This window comes from Motacilla alba, chromosome Z (assembly GCF_015832195.1).
Source record: "Motacilla alba alba isolate MOTALB_02 chromosome Z, Motacilla_alba_V1.0_pri, whole genome shotgun sequence".
NCBI classification, from domain to species: domain Eukaryota; kingdom Metazoa; phylum Chordata; class Aves; order Passeriformes; family Motacillidae; genus Motacilla; species Motacilla alba.
In genome coordinates, this window is record NC_052046.1 from 69598993 (window position 1) to 69619716 (window position 20724).

Sequence of the window (20724 nt, forward strand, 5' to 3'; positions counted from 1 at the left end):
TTTATCCAGTCCATCACCCTTCAAATAATCAACTCTTAGTCCATCTCCACCCTTCCGACAATCACCTCTCATTTCATCAAGGAGAGAGGAGTCCCTCTTGCGCCACTGGCTTCCCCTGGAAACACAGCCAAGTCCAGTTGTGTTTCCCCGTCACTCAGCAACCACCTTCGTGACTTCTTCCTTCCATGTCCAGTGCTCTCACCACTGCACATGGACCAGAGCTGCTTTTAGGGTTCCCTTTTCAAGGATGCTTCGCCCAGTTCCAGGAGAAAACGACAGTCTCTCACCTTTTCGGGACACTAGTCCCCCCCAATATTTCACCCCCTGGGGCCGAGGGGTCTCGAGAGCACCATCACCTCCTCACCCGTCGTCTCCGCTCACATCACTCCTTCGGCACCAAGCCATCGCCTCCCCCTAAAATGCAGTCTCTGTATTACAGGAAAGGTTCTGTCCATGGCCATACAAGAAAAGTCCAGCCAAAAGCCACTCCATCATGTCCTCCCACCTAGAATTCTTCTCAACTTCTCTCGGTCATTCTTCACTTGCACAGCTTGCATCACCCTTGCGCATTTCCTCCTATTTTATCCCTATCTCTCTTCTCCTTCAGCTCCCAGAGGATCAGCATTTGCAAGGTTTCCATCATCCCATAGAAGGGTTAAAGTCACAGTCTCTGCTCATCCAGAACTCCCACGCTGGCCCGGCCGGGCACTCGTCTCGCCGCCCCCCCTTCTCCTTCTCGGCCAGGCCAGTGCTATCAAATTGGCACGCTCTCTCTCTCCCTCCTGAGAAAAGGGGGCTGCCCAGTGCCTCAGAGTTCTTCCACCCTTCCACAATCTGTGGGGAACTCACTCTTGTCCTACTGGGGCCAGGGGCCTTCACCTCCCTTCTCTGCCCAAGGCTCCGGCCTACCTCCCTCCAGCCCCGTGGCTTCCCCTCCCCCACCCAGCCCGAAGCTGGGCAGGGGAGGTCTGACCTCTCCATCCACCGGAACCAAAAGAGAGAGTGTTCCCCTGGGAGCTCTTTGCTTTTAACCCCTGTGTTCTCAGAGGCATATCCATATCCTCAGTGGCCAAACCAGGTCCAATATTCACATCTGAGCACCTATTGGTTTGACCACCACCTCCCAAAAGCTCACTTCCTCTCAAACCACGACAACCAGGAACCAATCAAATGGACAATGGATGATGACCAGCAATTGCAAGATCTAAAAAATAAATTATCTTCAGCCCCGTATTAAGTTTGCCCGATCTTGGGAAAGAATTTGATCTGTTTGTAAGTGCGGAAGAAGGAATCGCCTATGGGGTACTTACCCAAGAATGGAGAGGATCTCGGAAACCTGTAGCGTTTCTCTCAAAATTACTAGATCCTGTAGCACAAGGGTGGCCAACATGTCTGCAAGCAATGGCAGCCGCAGCAGTTTTGATAGAGGAAGCCCAGAAATTAACATTACAAGGAAAGATTAAAGTACACACGCCACATGATATTAGAACAGTTCTTAGTCAAAGGGCCCAGCAATGGCTCACTGATTCTAGGATTTTAAAATATGAAATTATCCTAATAGATACTAGTAATTTAGAGTTTGCTACTTCTGAGTGTCTTAATCCCGCCCAATTCCTTTCTGGAGAACCCATGGACAATATAGAGCACAATTGCCTTGGATTAATACACATGCAAACAAAAGTTAGGGAAGATCTTGGAGATGTACCCTTACCCTACGGGAGAATGTTGTTTATAGACGGGTCCTCTAGAGTGATTGTTGGGAAAAGAGCTTCTGGGTATGCGACAATAGATGGGAAGTACGTGGAAGTCGTAGAAAAAGGGAAATGATCTTTGAATTGGTCAGCCCAGTGCTGTGATGTATATGCATTAAAAAGGGGACTAGATTTGTTAGAGAAAGACTATGGCACTATTTACACAGATTTGCAATATGCATTTGGTATAGTCCACACGTTTGGCAAGATCTGGGAGGAGCGTGGGTGTTTAAAGGAAAGAACTTCAGAGTGCACACCAATATAAACCCGAGCTATTTTAATCACTCTCAATTGATTACCTGTCAAGAAGATGGGAAAGACAATTGGACTACTAGGAATACAGTCTCTTACAGGCAGCACTTGCTTGGAGAATGCCCAGTAGGAGAATCTTGGTTTTGTTTTGAACATGAAGGATTAAAGGACTTGGTAAAAGAAAAGCAGCTGACCTGAGAGAGAGATAAATCAGACATCCCTGTAGGAAAAAATTATTTATAGATTTAGTAGAGAAAATAAGCAAATAGTTAAACTGGACGGAATGTTGGGTTTGCGGAAGTACCGAAATGACTGAAAAAGGGCCATGGGAGGGAATTAGTCTGAGCGCACTAGAAGTTTTAAGGTGGAAACAAAGTTAGAATACGAATCTTTGACATCCAGGGGGAAGGAAAAATGGGACCTGAAATCAAAAATAATAGGTGAAGAATGCATACTGAGAACAAGGAGGAGATACAACACCCCTGTAGCAAAAATGGCATGTAAAAGATATTTAATAATAAAGAATTTAGATACCAAATGGGTCCCTAAGGAACCCAGTATGTACTGGGCTGTTGGACAAACAGACAAAGGACGTATATATCATGAAGGACATAAGCTGTATAAATGCCCTGCAAAAAGAATAAACACCTTCTGGGGGATCAAAGAACTGACAAAGTTTTGGGAATCCCCGGATGAAACCAGAGATAGATTCTGGCAAGGCCCAGGATATTTGCTTTGGATCTGTGGGAATGCAGCATATACAAAGTTACCCGGAGACTGGACAGGGAGTTGTACCATAGGGGTCATCAAACCAGCCTTTTTCCTACTACCTAAGAAATCAGGAGCACACCTAGGAGTCCCAGTTTATGATGACTTAAGGAAAGACAATAGAAAGAAAATGGGGGGTACGCAAGTACGGAAAAGCAAAGTGTGGACTCCAGAAGAAATTATCCAAACTTATGGGCCGGCCACATGGGCTCAAGATGGATCTTGGGGCTACCGTACCCCTATTTATATGTTAAATAGAATAATCAGTCTCCAAGCAGTACTTGAGAAAGTTTCTAATCAAACAGCACTCGTATTTGAACATATAAGTGACCAATTGTCCCAAACAAGAACAGGAATTTATCAATTAGATTGGCTGTAGATTACCTATTGGCCGATGAAGGGGGAATATGTGGAAAATTCAACTCTTCTGAGTGCTGCTTGGAGATAGATGAAAAAAGTGAAGTAATCAAAAACATCTCTAAGGAAATCTATAAATTGGCTTATGTAGGGAATCAGGAGTGGACACCTTTAATAAACAGTCACTGGTGGGACGAGTTCTGGTCTTTTGAAGGGACATGGTGGAAAAAGGCTGCGTTTATAACTGTTTGTTCAATAGCTGGATTGTTGTTTCTACTGTGCCTGTTCCCCTATTTAGTCCAAATACTAACCTCTGCACTCCAAGCAAATATTCACCGTTCCAAAATTAATAATCAGAAACAAGTAAAAATAATGTTAATGGAAGGCCAAGAGCAGAAACATGAAGCTGCCAAAGAAATATACAATAAATATCAAAAACTCAGAAAATTTTCTATCCAAGAGTTAGAAACAGCAAATTGATGCGGATCAAAGGAATAGAGGGGGGAGTTGTTATGAACAAGTTCATAAGTTGATTCAAATAGAGGTGTTAAATGTTAATTTGAAATTGTAACCAGTTAAGGACGTTAATCAAATAGTTGTTGGATGTTAAACTTTTAATCCCCTACCTTAGTGATATCCTTGTTGCATCCGTCGGGTAATGCCTCCGCTGCTCTCTAAAATGGCGCAGGATAACATCCCCGGGAAATACGCAAATAAAGAGACATTCAAGAAACTCCAACCAAGGGCCTTAGAAACTATGAACGAGCCGAAAATTTAACGCACTGAGCAATGGGCCCTATCAGCGGAAAGTTCCCCTACTCTACCAGCAAGGTTTTAGATGTCACCATGACCTTACTAGAACTGGGCCAGAATGAGGACCCTAGATGACAAGCCAGAGTTGTCTTCCTAGGCACGCCTGCGAGGACAGAAGCCTCAGTTCTGCTGTGAAGCAAAACTGTCTCTTTCCTCCTCTGAGTCGCCAAATGGAGCAGTGGCGGTGTGAGCGACCCCTTGGGCTCCCACCCAGAGCTGATCACTCAATAAAGGCATCCAAAAGGAGCAGGTCTCCTTGCCCGTTACTCTCTTCACTCTGAGGCGAGCGGCTGTTGCGGCCAAACAGGGACAGGCTGTGGGTGCTGCCCTGGGCACGGCGAGCTGCCACTATGGCCAGCTCCTGCCTCTGCTCCGGGCTCTGCTCCTGGCCTGTGGACACAGACACGGCTGAGGGCTGCCCGGGAGCTGCAGCAGGGCTGGATGCTCGCTGCCAGTCTGCAGCAGGCCCCGCCAGGCTGCTGCTCTCTGTGGCCCCTGCCCGCCGCTGCCGGCCCCACCACGCTCCTGTCTGCCTCTGGCACAGCCAGGCCCACACGGGAGGCAGCACATTGTGGCTGGCTTGGAAAAGCCCTGCCCGCAAATCCCCCGCCATGGCTATGGCCCCACGGCACAGGCTGCCAGCGTCCTCACAGCATCTCCATGGCCCAGCAGCTTGGCACAGCAGGCTGAGCCCAACACCAGGAGCACCAGGAGCAGCTCTCTGCGAGCCCGGGCTTCCTATAAATGACTCAGACACCAAGTGGGAATGAGTTATAGATGTTTTATTGAGAACAATAAAATCAGCAAAGCAAAAGGGACAGTGCTGGATTGCGGGGGTGTCTTGTCCTTGGGCAGGTCCCGACAGGTCCCTTGGATGGGTGCCCACAGCCGACCTTCAGCCCAAGCTCGGATAGTATCAACGCCTCACCAGTAAATAACGCGCAGGGGGGCTTCTTTGCTTACCAAGTCCGGAGGAGTTTATTTCAGGAAAGGAATAGAAGGGAGCAGGGGTACAACCCTCCCCGAAGGGCAGCAGAGGCAAAAAAGCACCGACCTTGGGGGGGGTCCGGGTATATATTCGAGGGGGGTAAAGGCGGAGAGTGAGGAGGAGTTAAGGCGGGTTGACAGGGCACGGACCAACGGGAAAGGGGGAAGGGAGTGGTTCAGGGCAGGGGACTAATGGGGGACAGAGGACAACAGAACCTTCTAGAACGAAGGAGTGGGGAGCGGGTGAGTGGCACACTGATTGACAGGTGGGGACTGCCTCATACACACGCCTCCTCCCAAGGCATCCCCGATGCCTCTCTCAGCCCACCTCCCACACTGGATGCATGGCAAAATGCCAGAGGTTCGTGCACAAAATGGTGGCTCCACCTTTTATACCCTTGATATTGCATTGGTTTTATGCATTGTGAGAAACAACGTCTCACTTTTTAAAATTTTAAAAGGTTTCTTGAACCACAGCAAGGGATTGAATAAAGAAAAAGGGACAGCACTGGCTGTCCAGTGGGCCTGTTCACAAGACCTGCACCTGCAACAATCCTTGTTTACGCTTATTGCCACACCAACCCGCTGGTAAGCCAACCCTCCCCACTTGTGCACGTGGCACTCTTCTGACCCAGCTCCTCCTTCCTCTTCCTGACTTGATGGTAGACTGAATGTGTGTAAAAAAACTGAATTTTATTTTTTTTAAAGAATAAAAACTGTAGGAAAGCCTCCTATGGATGTATAATTTTTCTTAACAAAAACTTCTACATGTTTGAAGTCACATTAACCTTCCCAGCTCTGCCTTGGGAGGTTTTAGAAGTATTACCACCTGACTATATTTTTCAGAGTTCATAATAAAGGAACTAAAGAATCCTAACAGAACACAAAAAACGTCCCATGAGGAATGGTTGACTTCACCTTCCTCAACTCCTTTTGGGCTGCAACGCTGTCACCTCAGCAGCAGTGGCATCGTGGCAGTGAGTCTGAGAGGTGGCAGCAGCTCTCTGGCCTACACGGTGCTGCTGGCAGAGCCGGCTGCTGCCTACTCCAGGCTCAGGTAGGCACCTGAGCTGCCTCGCTGCACGGCCAGAGCCATCACGATGCTGCAGTGGAGGCCAGAGGCGCCGCTCAGCCGGAAGCTGCAGGACTTGCCGGAGGGCAGCGCCGTGAGCTGGCAGTGGCGCGACTGCGGCAGCAGCAGCCAGGCCGACAGCACCAACGTTTGCACCCAGCGGGTGACTTTCTCCGCGTCCAAGTACGAGCCCGTGCAGAGGGTGTCCAGCAGGTACCGCTCCTGATCCCTGGGCAGCTGGCCACCAGAGGCATGCAGAAAGCACGTGTGCCCCAGCAGCTGCTCCCCGCAGCACAGGCACTCCAGCACCACATGGATGCGCCTGGCTGGCGGCCACTTCCTGCTCCTCTCCGGGCTGAAGGAGTGGCCGGGGGGTGGCCGCAGGATGACCAGCGTGCGGTAGGTGCTGCTGTTCTCCCAGACGCTGCAGGCTGCAGGGTTGGTGTCCGTCCCGGCAGCTGGGTGCAGCTCCGGCATGAAGCTCCTCCGGGAGAGCACTCGGCAAACACCGAGGAGCTCGTCCACCAGCTCCTGCAGCACCTTCGTGCTGGGCAGGCCCTGCTGCAGAATCACAGATCAGCTGGGCTTGGGAGTGACCTTTAAAGGCTGTCCAGTGTGACCCCACAGCAATGAGCAGGGACATTCTCACCTAGATCAGGTTGCCCACAGCCCAATCCAGCCTTATCCTGGATGTGCCCAGTGGTGGTGGGCTGGGCACAGCCAAAGTGCTGCCACCCCAGTCTGCACACTTGACCTTCACATGCTCACTGACCTTCTCCTTGCTGCTGGATCCCTCCTGCCTCGTCCTGCTGGCAGATCCACGCTTTCCTCTCCTGACCAGACAGCAGGCCATAGTAAGAACCAGAACCAGGGCTGCCCCACTGACCCAAAGAAGCCACTGCTTTTCCAGTGCAGAACAGAGCAGGGCTTCCATGGTCCAACTGCTGCCCTCAATCTCCTGCAGGAGCTGAGCCATCTCTTGATGCAAATATTCCTCACGCTCCAGCATCCGTTTCACTTCATTCTTGTCAACTTGAAGTTCCACCTTCAGCCCAGCATGGGTGGCTAACAGGGCCAGGATGAAGGCCAGTGTTGGAGACATGGCCTGGTGGAAGAAAGGGGGCTCAGCTCATCTGGCTGGGAGGGAGCAGGGGGCTGGTGGCACTTGGAATGTCCCCAGAGCCTCTTTGGGCACCTGCCACGCTGAGAGCCCCAAGCCACTCTTCCCCCAGCCCTGGGGACAGTGCCCGGCCCTGAGGGTCCCAGCTCTCACTCTGGCTTTAAACCCCCAGGGCACCTTTCCCAGCCCAGCTTTCCCCCTCCGTGTGCACTCACTGGCTGCCAGAATCCAACTGCCCAGTGCTGCCCCTGGACACAGGTGCCAGCATGACCTGTCCTCTGTGATGTCACAGCCAGCAGAACCATGTCACTCAGCTGCCAAGCTGGCCATGCCCCTGCTCACAGCTTCCACTGTGACCCATGCCCTGGCATGTCACAGCCCCCAGAGCCACACCTGCCAGACCACGAGCCCTAGCCCTGGTCCCCACTGCCAGCCCCAGTGCCTCCTGGGCATCCTCACCCTGAGTGCAAAGCCAGCCACAGGAGCCCCCAGGGCGCTCTGGATCCAGGCTGCAGACACCCTAAAGCCATCACTCCAAGGGACATGGATGCGGGCTGCACCTTGAGCACATTTACCCTTCTCGCCCATCCTGGAACATGGTGTTCCCACATCATACACAAGCCCTTTGCAGGGAGTGACCAGTTCCCAGCTGATCTGCTACCCTGGCCTTACTTTCTGTTTCCCAGGAATGAACATAAGGGACACACTCATAAGAATCCCAGCAGAATGTTTGCTTCTCAAGAGCTCTTAGGCAAAAAACCTCCATCAATCACTATTTTGTGCACAGAGAAGGAGGTGCAAAAAACCTCCATCAATCAATATTTTGTGCACAGGCAGGGCTCTGACATGAGAGCTCCTGAGCCACAGGATTCCATGCATTGCTGTTCCCAGCTGCTTTGCTCATATTTTATAGCCAGTTCTGGACAGGGGCTGCTGCTGACAGGGTAGGAGGGATGTCTCAGCCTCAGCCACAGCAGCTCAGTGTCAGCAGTGGGGGCAAAAAGCAAACAAAACAAAACTGGACAAGGGGACGTCTCCTGCACAGTGCTAAGTCAAGGCTCTGCTGCCAAACCACCCATGAGCACATTGCACGGACTCAGCATCAGCTACAGGTGTTCCTTCTGTTCCCAGGGAGCTGGTGCTGGTGCTGTTCACAGCATTTTTCACCAGCTCTCGGTTGTTTGTTCAGCTGTCCAGCAGACCTGGACACATGATGGACCTCAGGGACTCCTCAAGGGAGCAGAAATCATGAGGGAGTTCATGAGGGATGCATTGGACATGCCATTGCCCTGAGGGTGCTCGTGGTGCGTGTGCCATTGCTACCATCTCTCCTAAGGCAAGACACCCCGAAATAAACAAGTGCCCAACATGGCACAGTGTCTACAAAGTGTCGGGAGTCTTTGCTGTCATTGCTGCCCTTTGCTATCCTGGCTGCTCCTACAAGGCTTCTCCTGCCCCGTCTTGCTGGTCTGGCTGCCTGGGGTCACACCTGACAGAGAAACCAGGGCTGGACCCATGGTGGTAGTAACCCCTTTAGTAACCCCTTTAGCACCCCTTTAGGGTGCTTCTCATATTTTTTCCTGGCATTTCCCCAATTTTCTATTTCCTTTTCTTTCATCTTTCATGAAAGAAAATGTATTATTTTGTATGGTATTGTATTATCGCTTTGGATTCCCAACGTGTAACCTCGTTTGTGTTTTACTCTCACTTCAGGTATATTTAGAACTAAATTTCTTTGCAATTGTGGATTGAGGCTCCTTACCTTAAGCTTATCAGAATGTCCTGCTCGGCTACTTCCCACAATAAAGTCATTGTTCTATAAATTCTAGAAAATTCAATATAAAGATCATTCTTGCCTAAGAGTCACTTGACTGTGGATATAGAGTTTACAACACACATTCATGTTTATGTCTACAGGGCTGTGTTGTAGTGCTTCCACATCCTGCCCCAAAATCTGTAATTCCTTAACTGGGGTTTGAATTTTGGATTGCCTTACATCTGTGCATGTGTTTGTGCATCTGCAAGAGAGGACGTGGTAGAAGTGTCAGAGTAACAGCAAGATGTTTTAAAGAAAAAAGGCTTTATTAGAAATGTGTTCAACAAAAACCCAAACCAGCAAACTGTAACGGCTAAGGTCTTACAGTCTCAAGTCAAACTTACTTCTATTAGAGTAAAATACTGTGACCTAAGAGCTGTGAAATAGCAATATCTCAGAGTTACTAGTTTAAAAACCAAAGAAATAGCACTGAAATGTTTAGTTTCAAAAGTATACTTTACCTAAATTTGAAACATGACAGGTTTTTATTTTCCCCTGAAGCATGATGCTAAATGTAACATTTTTTAAAAATACATTAGAAACCCAGGACTTAAACATCTTTTGATCATATGGTGATGACTAATAAAGAAATTCTTCTTTTGATCTTCTTTGAAGATCCATCTGTAATGCTTAATCATGAACTTATGGAATTTTCCAGTTCATTTTGTAGCAATTTCACACCTTTATTCACATTCCCAGCTTTGTGGTTCCGTTTTGAGAATTAGCCTGTTTTAACTGAACCATGCAGCAACTTGCTTTGACTCTGATGGAACTTCCTCTGATGAAACTTGTTTTGTATACAATTTTGTTTGAAGAAATTAAACACTGGGGCAGTTGTTGAGCTGTTCTTATGTCTCACAGTAAATAAATAAACATCCATCTGTTTTTTGAGACCAGGTTGTATAAAAAGGCAGATGAGGCGAATTACCAGATGGTTAAAACTCAAATATTCTTGAAGCCATAAGCCTGAAGTCTGTCTCCTCTGGCATGGGAAGAAATTAAAGAGAAAGCAAACCAACTACTGCTAAGAAAGTTTGCCTTACTTCTGGCTGTGCAAAGCAGCCTGCTGCACCCAGCTGCCCGGTGCACCCAGCCCATGCATCAGCTGCTGAAGCATGAATTTGTTTCACTCTTCAAATGAAGCTGAAATCACTTTGGGAAAGAGGTGAACCCACACACATTTATGGTGTCAAACATTTTATATTTATGTCTGTTGGTGGAATTTGCAGCACATCCTTGGGTAAGGTTGGTTCTGCTTCTGGTTTGACAAAGTTATTGCTAGGGGAAATGTTCTTTTCCTTCTTAAATTATTTTCAGCTGCCATTTTTACTTTACTTTTGTTGTTGTTTGGTGAATTAGGCAAAAGAAAGGATAGCAATCAGCCTAGGCATAAACAGTGGCAAAGCCTCATTCAGCTGCAGCAATACCAAAATTTCAAGTGAGTCCACAGTACTACAGCATGGATGAGCAGAAATGCCTCCTGGTGACTGTGCAGGGCTCCAGCTGCATAAACAGTGGCCCTGTGTGAAAGCACAAAAGGGAAAGATCCCGGGCTGGGATAAGAACAAGTTACTGGGAACTGCAACAACATTGACAAGAGAAGGGATAAGACTAAACTATTTTCAGGGAAAACTGTGACAACACAAGGACTCCCTTCTCTTTGGGGGAGAGAGAGAGTTTCTTTCTCTGTCTCTGGCAATGACCTGAGGTGGGACCGAAGATAATGACAGGGACATGGCCAGACTCTCATGTTCTTTGGTCCCACCTCACATCATTGCCAGGTGCAAGCAAAGGGACAGGTGATTTCCCAGTGTGGGTCTTGGGGAATGTGGGTCACCAGGTCTCAGCCCAGCATGGGTCCTGTGATGGGGAATGAAGTTGGAGCAGAGGACAAAGCTCTTTGTGCAATGGGGGCACTCAAAGGGCTTCCCTTATTGGTGGGTTTGTTGTTGTCGAGTCAAGGATGACTGCCAGGAGAAGCTCTTCCCACACTCTGGACATTTGTAAAGCCTCTCCTAGTGTGGATGTGTCAATGGGTGATGAGGTTGAAGTTGAGGTAGAAGCTCTTCCTGCAGTCAGGGCAGCAGAAAGGCCTCTCCTCTGTGTGAATCTGCTAGTGCAGGAGGAGATTGGAGCTTGTCTGAAACCTCTTCCCACACTCAGGACATTCATCGGGCCTCTCCGCAGTGTGGATCTGCTGGTGGTGGATCAGGTAGGAGCTCGTGCTGAAGCTCTTCCCAGATTCCTGACACTCCAAGGGCTGTTCACCACTGTGGATGTTCCAGTGCCTAATGAGGACAGCTTTTCTCACATTCCAAGCACATGTAGGGCTGTTCCCCACTGTGGATCATCTGGTGACAGATCAGATAGGAGCTCTGGATGAAGCTCTTCCTACATTCCCACACTCATAGGGCTGTTCCCCAGTGTGGTGGTGGGTCAGGCTGGAGCTCCAGCTGAAGCTCTTCTCACATTCTAAGCACTTGTAGAGCTTCTCTCCATCAGGAAGCTGCTCATACACCACCAGCTCCAGGCTCCAGCTGGATCTCTGGCTGCCATCCCGGCACAGGGTAGGTCTTTCCTCCTTGGAGCACCCTGGGCTGGGTTTGGAGCCCCTCCTTGTGTGAGATCTCTGGGATTCTTTCTCCCCATTGGATTCCTGCACTGTGGAGCTACTCAAAACAGCCTCTTCAAGGAGGTTCTGCCACGGGGATTTGTCCTCCTGATCTCCATCCTCAGCTTCTTGTCTGGGGGAGGAAGGACAAGGAGAGGATGGGATTTGCCTCCATGCCAGAAGAAGGGGAAGGAGATCTCCCCAGTCTGTCCCCAGAAGGACGATGTTGGCAGTGAGGCTGTCTTGCAGCCAGGGGCGATGCTGGGCTGGGAGATGGAGGGGAAAAGGGGCAGTGAATTCCTTCTCACCTGCCTGGGTGTTCTGGGGCATCTTCCTTTTCCTTTCTGCCTGCTTGTTCATCCAGGCAAGATTTGGGAAAGGGAAGTCCTGTTTTGGGGGGAAGCAAGATCAGAGTATATTGGATTGGGAGTTCCTTCTGCCCAAATCTATCTGTAGACGTTACCAGGTACCTTGTGTCCATAAAAACCTCCGAAACACCAAGATTCAGAAAAAACTCCCACCCAGGAGTTCCCCCACTCTGGTCTCTCCTCTTTGGGGTTTGTGGGGTCCCCCATGTCTGGGGGACCCCACAAACCCCAAAGAGGAGAGACCAGAGATCTGCCAGAGGTCCCAGGAATCCCAGAGGTTCCCTTTCCCTGGGCTCCCCAGTTTGGTGTCAGAGCGGCTCCAGGGTCTCGCCTGTGGGGGTCCCCATTTCAGGGCTCTGGGGTACCCATGGGTCCCCCTTGTCCATGCTCCCAGTATCTCCAGGCTGCCAGAGTCCCTCCCCCTCTCTGGGGCCACGTTTCAGGGTTCTGGGGGTCCCTCCTACCTGAACACCTCCCCGCAGGCTGCCGAGTGTCCCCCAGCTCGGGTATCGCCGCTCTCCGCTCTCCCAATGGCAGCCCTGCCGGTACCAGCGATTCCCACATGGTGGACAATGCAGTGCCTGTCCCAGGCACACCAGTCCCCTCCGCGGGGGGATCCCGCACCCACCACCGGAGCTCTGCCGGCAGCCAGCATGTGGACCCAGCCAAAATTCTGCTGTCTCGGAGCCTCCCAGCGCTCCCCAGGCCGCCCGGAACTCGGCTCCAGTGGCTTCTGGGCAAAGGTGGATGCTCTGGTCTTGGGCAGCCACAGCTCGTCCAGGGCTGCCTGTTTCACTTCTATCAGAACATTATCTACCCAATTTACTGTGTGGAAGAAAAGAGAATTAAAGTAATATAATCAAACAAACATAATGTTATAAATATATTAAAATTCATGTTCGAATAGAATATGATTGTACTTAGAAGGGATAGAATACACTGATGTACACATCCACACATGTCACTGGGGACTGACATACAACCACTGAGCTCACAGAATCAGCCACAGCGATTGGGAAACTGGTTACCTCATTTGAAACACAGTATCCACAGATGCACACTGAATAGAATCTGAAATTAGCAAGTGAAGGAGAAGTTCCAACTAAATCACGGAACGCCCGAGACATCAGCAGCCCATCGTGGCCACCAATAACCAGAGATAGCGTTATTCCTGATAATCAACTTAGCATGAATAGCCGGTTCTGGGAATCTCACTAGCATGTGAAAAACCCGATTCCTGTAAACTCTTTTCAACATGTATGTGTTCCCGGATGCGGTTTGTGTGTTGCGATGCGGCTTTTGTCCAAGGGGGAGACAGGTATCTGCACACGCCGGACAAAGAACAAGAGGACTGCGTGAATATTCCAGAGACTCCAGATTCAGCACTGTTTGTTCATCAGATAGAATTATTCCACACTGGAGAAACATCGGAAAGCTTGTCAGACTAAGAAAAGGACAAAGGAAAAGTAGCTCCGAGCAAGAAAAAGAGTGTAAAACCTGGACTAATCCAAGCAGACTTTGTGAACTCACCAGGTCTGATGCGTGAGGGGGTCAGAACTGCATTCACCCAGAGCTGAGTCCTGGGATCGGCCCTGTCCTTTCAATTTGTTGCTGGCACAAACTGTAACCCAAAATGTGAAATAAATTCTATTTTTTTAATATTATAATAATTTGGCTTTCCTAAATTATTGATTTGACCTAATTGGCATTTTACCTATAACAATAACAACACTTGAATTTTTTTTTCTTCATAAGAAAATGAGTTAATGCCATGAACTGGAAATAATAATTCTGTTTTATTCCACACTTTATAGAATTCCCCATTGCCAGCAAATGTTTATTGATTTGCCTTCGGAAATTACAGCAGAACCACAGTCCAGGAATGAGGGCGCTTTCCTGAAGGCATATGGCTATCAGTCCTCATGCTGGGCATGCAGAATGGGGAGGAGGAGGAGAATGTAACTTGTGATGAACTTTATGACAATGAACCCCTGGCAGAATGACCTGCCCGGGTATTGTGGTGGTGGTAGCAAATCGAGAACCACTTAATGAGGAAAGCCAAAGCTAGTCAAGGCATTTTCAGCTAAATTCAGTTTACACAAAAGAATGATAAATAAAGATCACAATCCTTCTGCTTACTTTCTTTTTTTTTTCTCCTAACATTCCTTGGGGAAATTTTTGGGAATATTTCAGGATAATGAATCCAGGCTAATTCAGGATAGTTCCTGTGACTTGGGGACTCTGCTGAAATCTTTGGCAAGGAAAGTGTTTACGTCCTTCTGGTAGATGGAATAAAAAGAAATACTAAAACCCAGCTGGTAAGGCCAGGGTGTTCCTTTCTGGCAGTCTCTGTGAAGCAGAGTCAAACTGGCTCATCCCAAGCAGGCTTTTCACTCAGTGGACCACAGGTCCCTGCAGAGGTGTCCCTGTGAGTGGCTCCTTGGAGTCCCCTGTGGTTGGTGGGCATCCATCAAGTCAGTCAATGGAGAATGTGAGGTGACTCACAGGAGCAGATGAAGGTGCCCATTTTGGGATGAAATTCAACATTCCTGCAGCTTCCTTGCCTGTTGTCTAGGTTATGCGTGGCTGTACAGGCAGATCTGCCAGTCTTTGTCTGTCCAGTGAGACTCCCAGGCTGCAAGGAGCTGCCCTAAATTCTTTTGTGGAGGGGGCAGTCAGAAGCTTTGCTGAGCAGAGGCTCAGTGTGACTGCAGGATCCAGCAGAAGCAAGGCAGAAGAAGAGGAGGCAACCTGGGCACAAGTTGATTGAACAGCAGCACTTTTTAGCACTTTCTGCCTCAATCCCTTAATTCAGGGATTCAGCCTGTGTCAGAGAGAAGAAAGTCCCTAATCAGCCCTGTCTTGGTACTGGGAGGCTTCTCACAGCCCTTGTGGGACCTTGCCAGGAGTGGAGGCTGGACCTTCACAGATTAGGAAGAACCTTTACCCTGTGAAATTGAAACTGTGTTCCAATAAAGAAGGAAGCCTATAGGAATCACCTCTACCAAGCCCCCTGAGATTTTTGTTAAAGCTATATTCATGTTTATAGCTAAATGGCATGGGGCTAATAGCTCCTCACACTTTACCATTCTGTTAGAGACTTCAAGTTTCTGTAAATGCTTTTTATTGCCTGCACCGATTCAGAAATAAAGCAATTCAAATGCATCACAAAGACTTAATTTCCTTCTTTTCCTCATGTGATAGTCAAGGATCTGAGACACAAAGACGGACATGGCAGAACTTTGATGGGGAAAAAAGATGTGGGAAGACTTCTCTCATGTCTCTTCTGTCCATTTGCACAAAGAAAACCCTGTAGCTTTTTAGGTTTCCTGCAGATATTCTTCTATTCTTCTCAATTGTAGAAGACGAAGAATATTTAAGGGGGTTTTTTAGAAATGCAAAGATAGTAGATTTTAAACTAATTAATGCAGTGTATCATTAATCAAGTCTTCTTGAAAAGCTTTAATTTAACTAGTAAGGTCTACTGGATTTTGTTGTAGTTTTTAAATTAAGCAATTTCTTTCTAATGCCTTTAATAGTTGAGATTAGTACCCACAAAAAAGATTTAGATCTTTAGCAATCTTTAACTCTGGAAGTTTGCCTCAACTCACAGGACATGAATATTAAATTACTTCACAGAATATCCACAAGGTTGATGTTTCAGTTACAACTTAATGAAAACTTAAAATCACCTTGCACTAAATTATCTTAAATTTCTAAATCATTATTAAATGTTCATAAGCACAGTTCCTATGTTTTCACTGGGTCTTATTCTGTGAAAAAAAATGAGAAAAGCAGAGAAGCACAGGCCAGCCTGCAGCTCCTAAAAATCAAGTGTCTTCTATACATGCTGAATTCTAGAGCCTGGATCCTGCTAAATATTAAAATGTTTACTCACAAAGAATGTTTTTAACATCAGATGTCTGTTGTAAAAAGAAAGAAAAAAAAGAGTCTCATAGTCGTCTCATAGTCTGATGAGTGTGTTATCCTGGAGAACACACAGTAAACAGGTTTCAGTGTGTGTGAGAGAGAGGGGGCTGTGAATTTTCATTGTGATTCCTAAGTACAAATTCCTTTTTTGTTTGCTCGTTTGCTTGTGTTTGTTTGAATTTTAATACTTCACTGGACAGCGCCAAACCTGTTGTGTCTGCTTTGTCTGAAGGAAGAGGAAGGAGCAGATGGAGTGGTTTGTTTGTGATAAACCATTGCTGCAGAGCCTCTGGTCTAACTCACGGTAACAGGCAAACCACCAGATGTAAGGAAAGGTAACCTGATACACAGACTCACAGAGATGTAAACCAGCCTCTTCCAAGACTTCAGCGGAAATATTAGGGAAAAAACCCCAGCGGAAGCCATGAATTATATATATAATTCATATCTATTATATAATAAATGTTGTGCTGCAGAGCACAGCAACACTCCTCAGTAGGGCTCGCCACCTCTGCAGAGGGTGATTTGCTCTGTGCTGGACTCTCACCATCTGGGAGGGGCAGCACTTTGAGGCACAGTTCTCCATCCTGCATGTTAGAGAGACCTTTGGTTCAGGGGCTTCAGTTTGCAGGAGTCTTTGCTAAATAACATTTAATGGAGAAGGATAATTAATTCTTCTAATGGAAGCCACTAGTGATGGCCCACTGAGATTCAAGCGGAAAAAACCCAGAATCGCTTTTGTGTCATTGGTGTCTGCTGTTCAATTTTAAATGCACTCCTCTGTTTGTAATAAACCTGACACTGATTTCCCAAGGTGAGCACTCAATGCTGCCTTCTCCCAGTCATCTCACTTATTGACGAGTGGGTTTCTCTTACAAGGCTTGTCATGTGCTTGCTGCTTACCCCTGCAACCATGTCCCTGACAAACCAGGCTACAGCTCTTCTTCCATTCACTTCCAGAAAAAGAAATACATACAGGAAGAGCAATTGTTGTTTGATTATAACTTTGGGAGTATTTCTTCACCATTTGTACCATGGTTTATTGTAGCTGTACTTCATTGTTACTGACAAATAGCAAAATTCCTAGGAAATTTGACATGCTGCAATTCCCTGTAATGGCTGGAAGCTGACCCTCCCCTCTTTTTCACATGTATTTCTGCAATGTCTGATTTTTTTTTTTAATTTGAAAAAAAGGCACCTTTTTTGCAATGCAAATACAGAGATGTCCCACATCCTCCCAGCCAATTACCAGCAGCTAAGTAGCATGGTTATGAATAATTCCAGCTTGCCCCTGCTCTAGTATTTCTCACTTCTAGAACAAATTTGGAACAAATATGGAACAAATTTTCAGTTATAAATTCAGTCATATTTATTGGCAAACCTCTGTCCCTTGTGAAAGTGGCATCTTAAGCATTTCATTCTCTCAGGGAATGTTGAATAACCTTTTTTCTTTTGAAGCACAAGTACCCTCTTTCACTGACTCAATACACATAACAGCTGCTTCTGTTCCTGTGTTTTGATGGAGATTTATGCCCCATATTTCATGACTCTCATTGTTGAGAACTGCAGACACAGCAAGAAAATTGCTGTCCAGAAATAAAAGATAAAGGGGAAATAATACTTTTCTTGGACATGCTGTGCATCTTCAGAATTCAATACTGGACAGAACAGGGAAAAAAAGGAGAGGACAAAAGAAGAATAAGGATTTATCATATGTATTGTACATTTTCACTACTTTATTTAGCTTATGGCTTGGCAGCAGAAAAACACAGAGTAAAACACTGTTCATTTTCCCCAGCTGGAAGAGATTTTTTCTTTCCTCTGGAAACAGAGGATATATTGGATAGCTGTGTTTCATTTCTTATAGCATACTTTACTTTTAGCAGACCCCTAGACCGCCCGGGAGATCGGTGAGAGGTCTCCAAACTTGGAGGCCAAAAATGAGGGATGGGCACAGATTAGTGACCCAAAAATAAAAAGGATTTATTAATACAAAAATAACAAACAGGATGAAGGCAAGCAGAGTACAGATGGGAGCACCCAAAAAGACCAAGGGCAAGGGTAAACACAACTTCTATAAAGTAGGATAGAGGTGGAGTTTGAGAGTGGGAGTCCAATAGAAAAGAGGGAATAGGAATATGCAAAATATTGCAGCACTTTTAAGCCAATAATTTCACAGAGAAAAGAGAACTTTCTGGAGATGATGAACATGTACACACGGGAGATGCTGGGAGCGAGCCAGTCTCTCACTGTAACTGAAGTGGGTTTTCCACTGCCCTTCGGCTTCAGTCTTGACAACTTTATTTCACCCCAACAAATCACCATTAAACCCTTTAAATTCATTAATATCAAAAAGAAAAAAGGAAGTGCCTGATAAAATGTCACGCATTTGGGCTATGAGTATGTGCAGGAACTGCAATGACACACAGGATGATGTCAGCCCCTGATTACTTGTGCCAGTCACACACCCCTGGGATGAGTTGATGCTGAAGAGCCCCAGCAGTGCTGTGAGAACTCAGTACACAAACAGCCCCAGCACTTCTCTGTGCTGTCCCAGCCCTTCAAACGCTTCCTCAGGTCCCACAGCTCAAAGCCACAGCCTGGGGCTCACAGGGAGCCATCAGTGTCCTGGCTCTCTTGCTGGGAGGTTTGTGATGGCATTGCTGGGGGTTTCCTTCTCTCCCTTGGGAGGAGGAACACACTGATGTTGGTTACCCCTTCCTACCCAGCTTTGGGTCCACCTGAGATGGTTTTCATGGGTTTTCTCCTCAAAGTCTGCCCACAAGGTCCCTTTATCCCCTTGGTTCCCAGTTCTGCAGCTTTCCTGGGGGTTTTGCTGTCTCCAGAACCGTCAGTGGCCAATGAAGCTGGGGGACCCTGCAGTGACCTGTGCCCAGGCTGGCCTCTGTCCCCGTGCTGCCCCGGTGCCAGTGCAGCTGTGGGGCTTCACCCCACAAAAAACAACTCCTGCCACCGTGAGCTGAAGAGAAGCTGCACCAAGCCGGGCTGTGCTCCCCTGCTGGTGAGAGAGCTGCCCCAGGCTGGAGTGGCCTGGGCTGGACAGAGCCCAGGGCAGCCTGGAGACGCTGCAGTGTCCAGCCAAAGCAGAAATCGTGTGCCTGGTAGTGCCAAAGTGTCACATTTCCTGGGCTCAGGCACAGAAGGTGCAGGACAGGGACAGCACGAGGCTGAGGGCACGTGGCACTCGCCAGCCTGCTGCTGTGGGACAACCTGCTGTCCCTGTGCACTCGGAACAGGTGTGGAGGGTCCCCAAGGCATCCTCAGAACAGGCTTTGCTGTGACCTTTGCTCGTGCTGCTTCAAATTTTGGAGACAATTGTGCATAAAAACGGCACTAGGACCAGACTTGGGGCTGGCCCGCTCTGCATTTCAGGATGGCTCATGGACAGGGTAAGGTGGTACCGGTGCACTCTGGATCAAGCTGCGATTCTATGGATACTTCAGCAAGAGAGGGTTTTTTCAGAGTGATCAAACCTTCATCCTTGCTATGCTTTCTGTGATATTTGCATCTCCCTTTTGTAAAACTTCAGAAATCTTAACCCTCTTTGGCCCTGTGAAATGTTACAAACACCAGTAAAAGTCATCATCGTTTCCATGCAAAAATACATAATTTTTGACACTTGGGAAGTGGAAGGAACTAATTTCTATTGCTGATGATACACAAAGAGGGCAGGTTGGTGCCTTGGGGCTTATGTCTGCTACTGTTGACTCAAAAGTGGCACCCTAAGGCCCTGGATGGCCAGAAGGGAGGTCCAGGAGACTAGACAGGTGTTTACTACTGAGTCTTTGACCTTTTAAGCCAAATAAAAGTTATAAATTCTTAGAACTATGTATTTATAAAACAAAAGAATAGAGATATTTTACACTCTGTGTGTGTGTCATACCCTGAACCTACCACATTACAGTAACACACTCTTCAAACATCCATACTTTTCAAAGACCAGTTCCCATTAGGAAATGCCATGAAAAACTTATTTCTTTATTCAGAAGTACCTCACCTACTGACAACAATTAAAATTGCTTTCAGGGCCTCAGTTGCAAATGCAAAACATTCAAAACTCAAACAAATTGGTTACATTAGAAAACACACTTTGCTTTTCTCAAGAGGTTGATTGTTGCAGCTCTCTCTCTGGCGGTCACGGGAGACAGGCGGGCCCAGCTAGAGGTGGCTTCTCCCTGGTGGTGACCAGCGGAGCCACAAGACTAGCAGCCCCCAGGTCCCGAAGTCGGGCTCGGGTGGCGGTGCCAACTGCGGCGTGGGTACGCGGGCGAGAGACGATCCGCGACAACGCGAAGCAAAGAGAGAAAGAGGGGCCGTTCGTATGCAGTCAAGAGAACTTTATTCCTGACAGGGGCAGGGACGGACGACCGCCGGGAGAAGGCTGGGGGAGCAACTTATAAAGGCAGGGGGCGTGGAGAGGAACTTTCAGAGCTGGCAAAAACCCCCAGCCCTGAGAGCATTACCTAGCATACCACAACACAATGAAATATATGCAGAGGTGGGGATGGGCTTGGTGAGCCAACTAAACCTCAGGGAAGGGGCAACTGACATGGAATTTTCCAGAAATAAGGGGGGTGGTAAATATAATCGACAGGGGGAATAGGCTGTCCTTGAGGGGGGGGAGCGGGAATTATAAGGAGGGCAGGGGAGGAGCGGGGTGACAATCATTTAGAGGGACAAGGGACTTGGCGGGAAGATGGGTCGATGCACTGGTTCTCCACGATGTCCGTGAGAGTAGTGTGGAATGGCCTTGGATTTGGTGTCATCGTGCGGGCCCTTTCGGTGCTCTGTGTGAAGTTTCCCTAAGGCCTCCAGTTTTGCTGGCGTTCGAAAGCATGTCGATGAGGTGTTGTTTGCA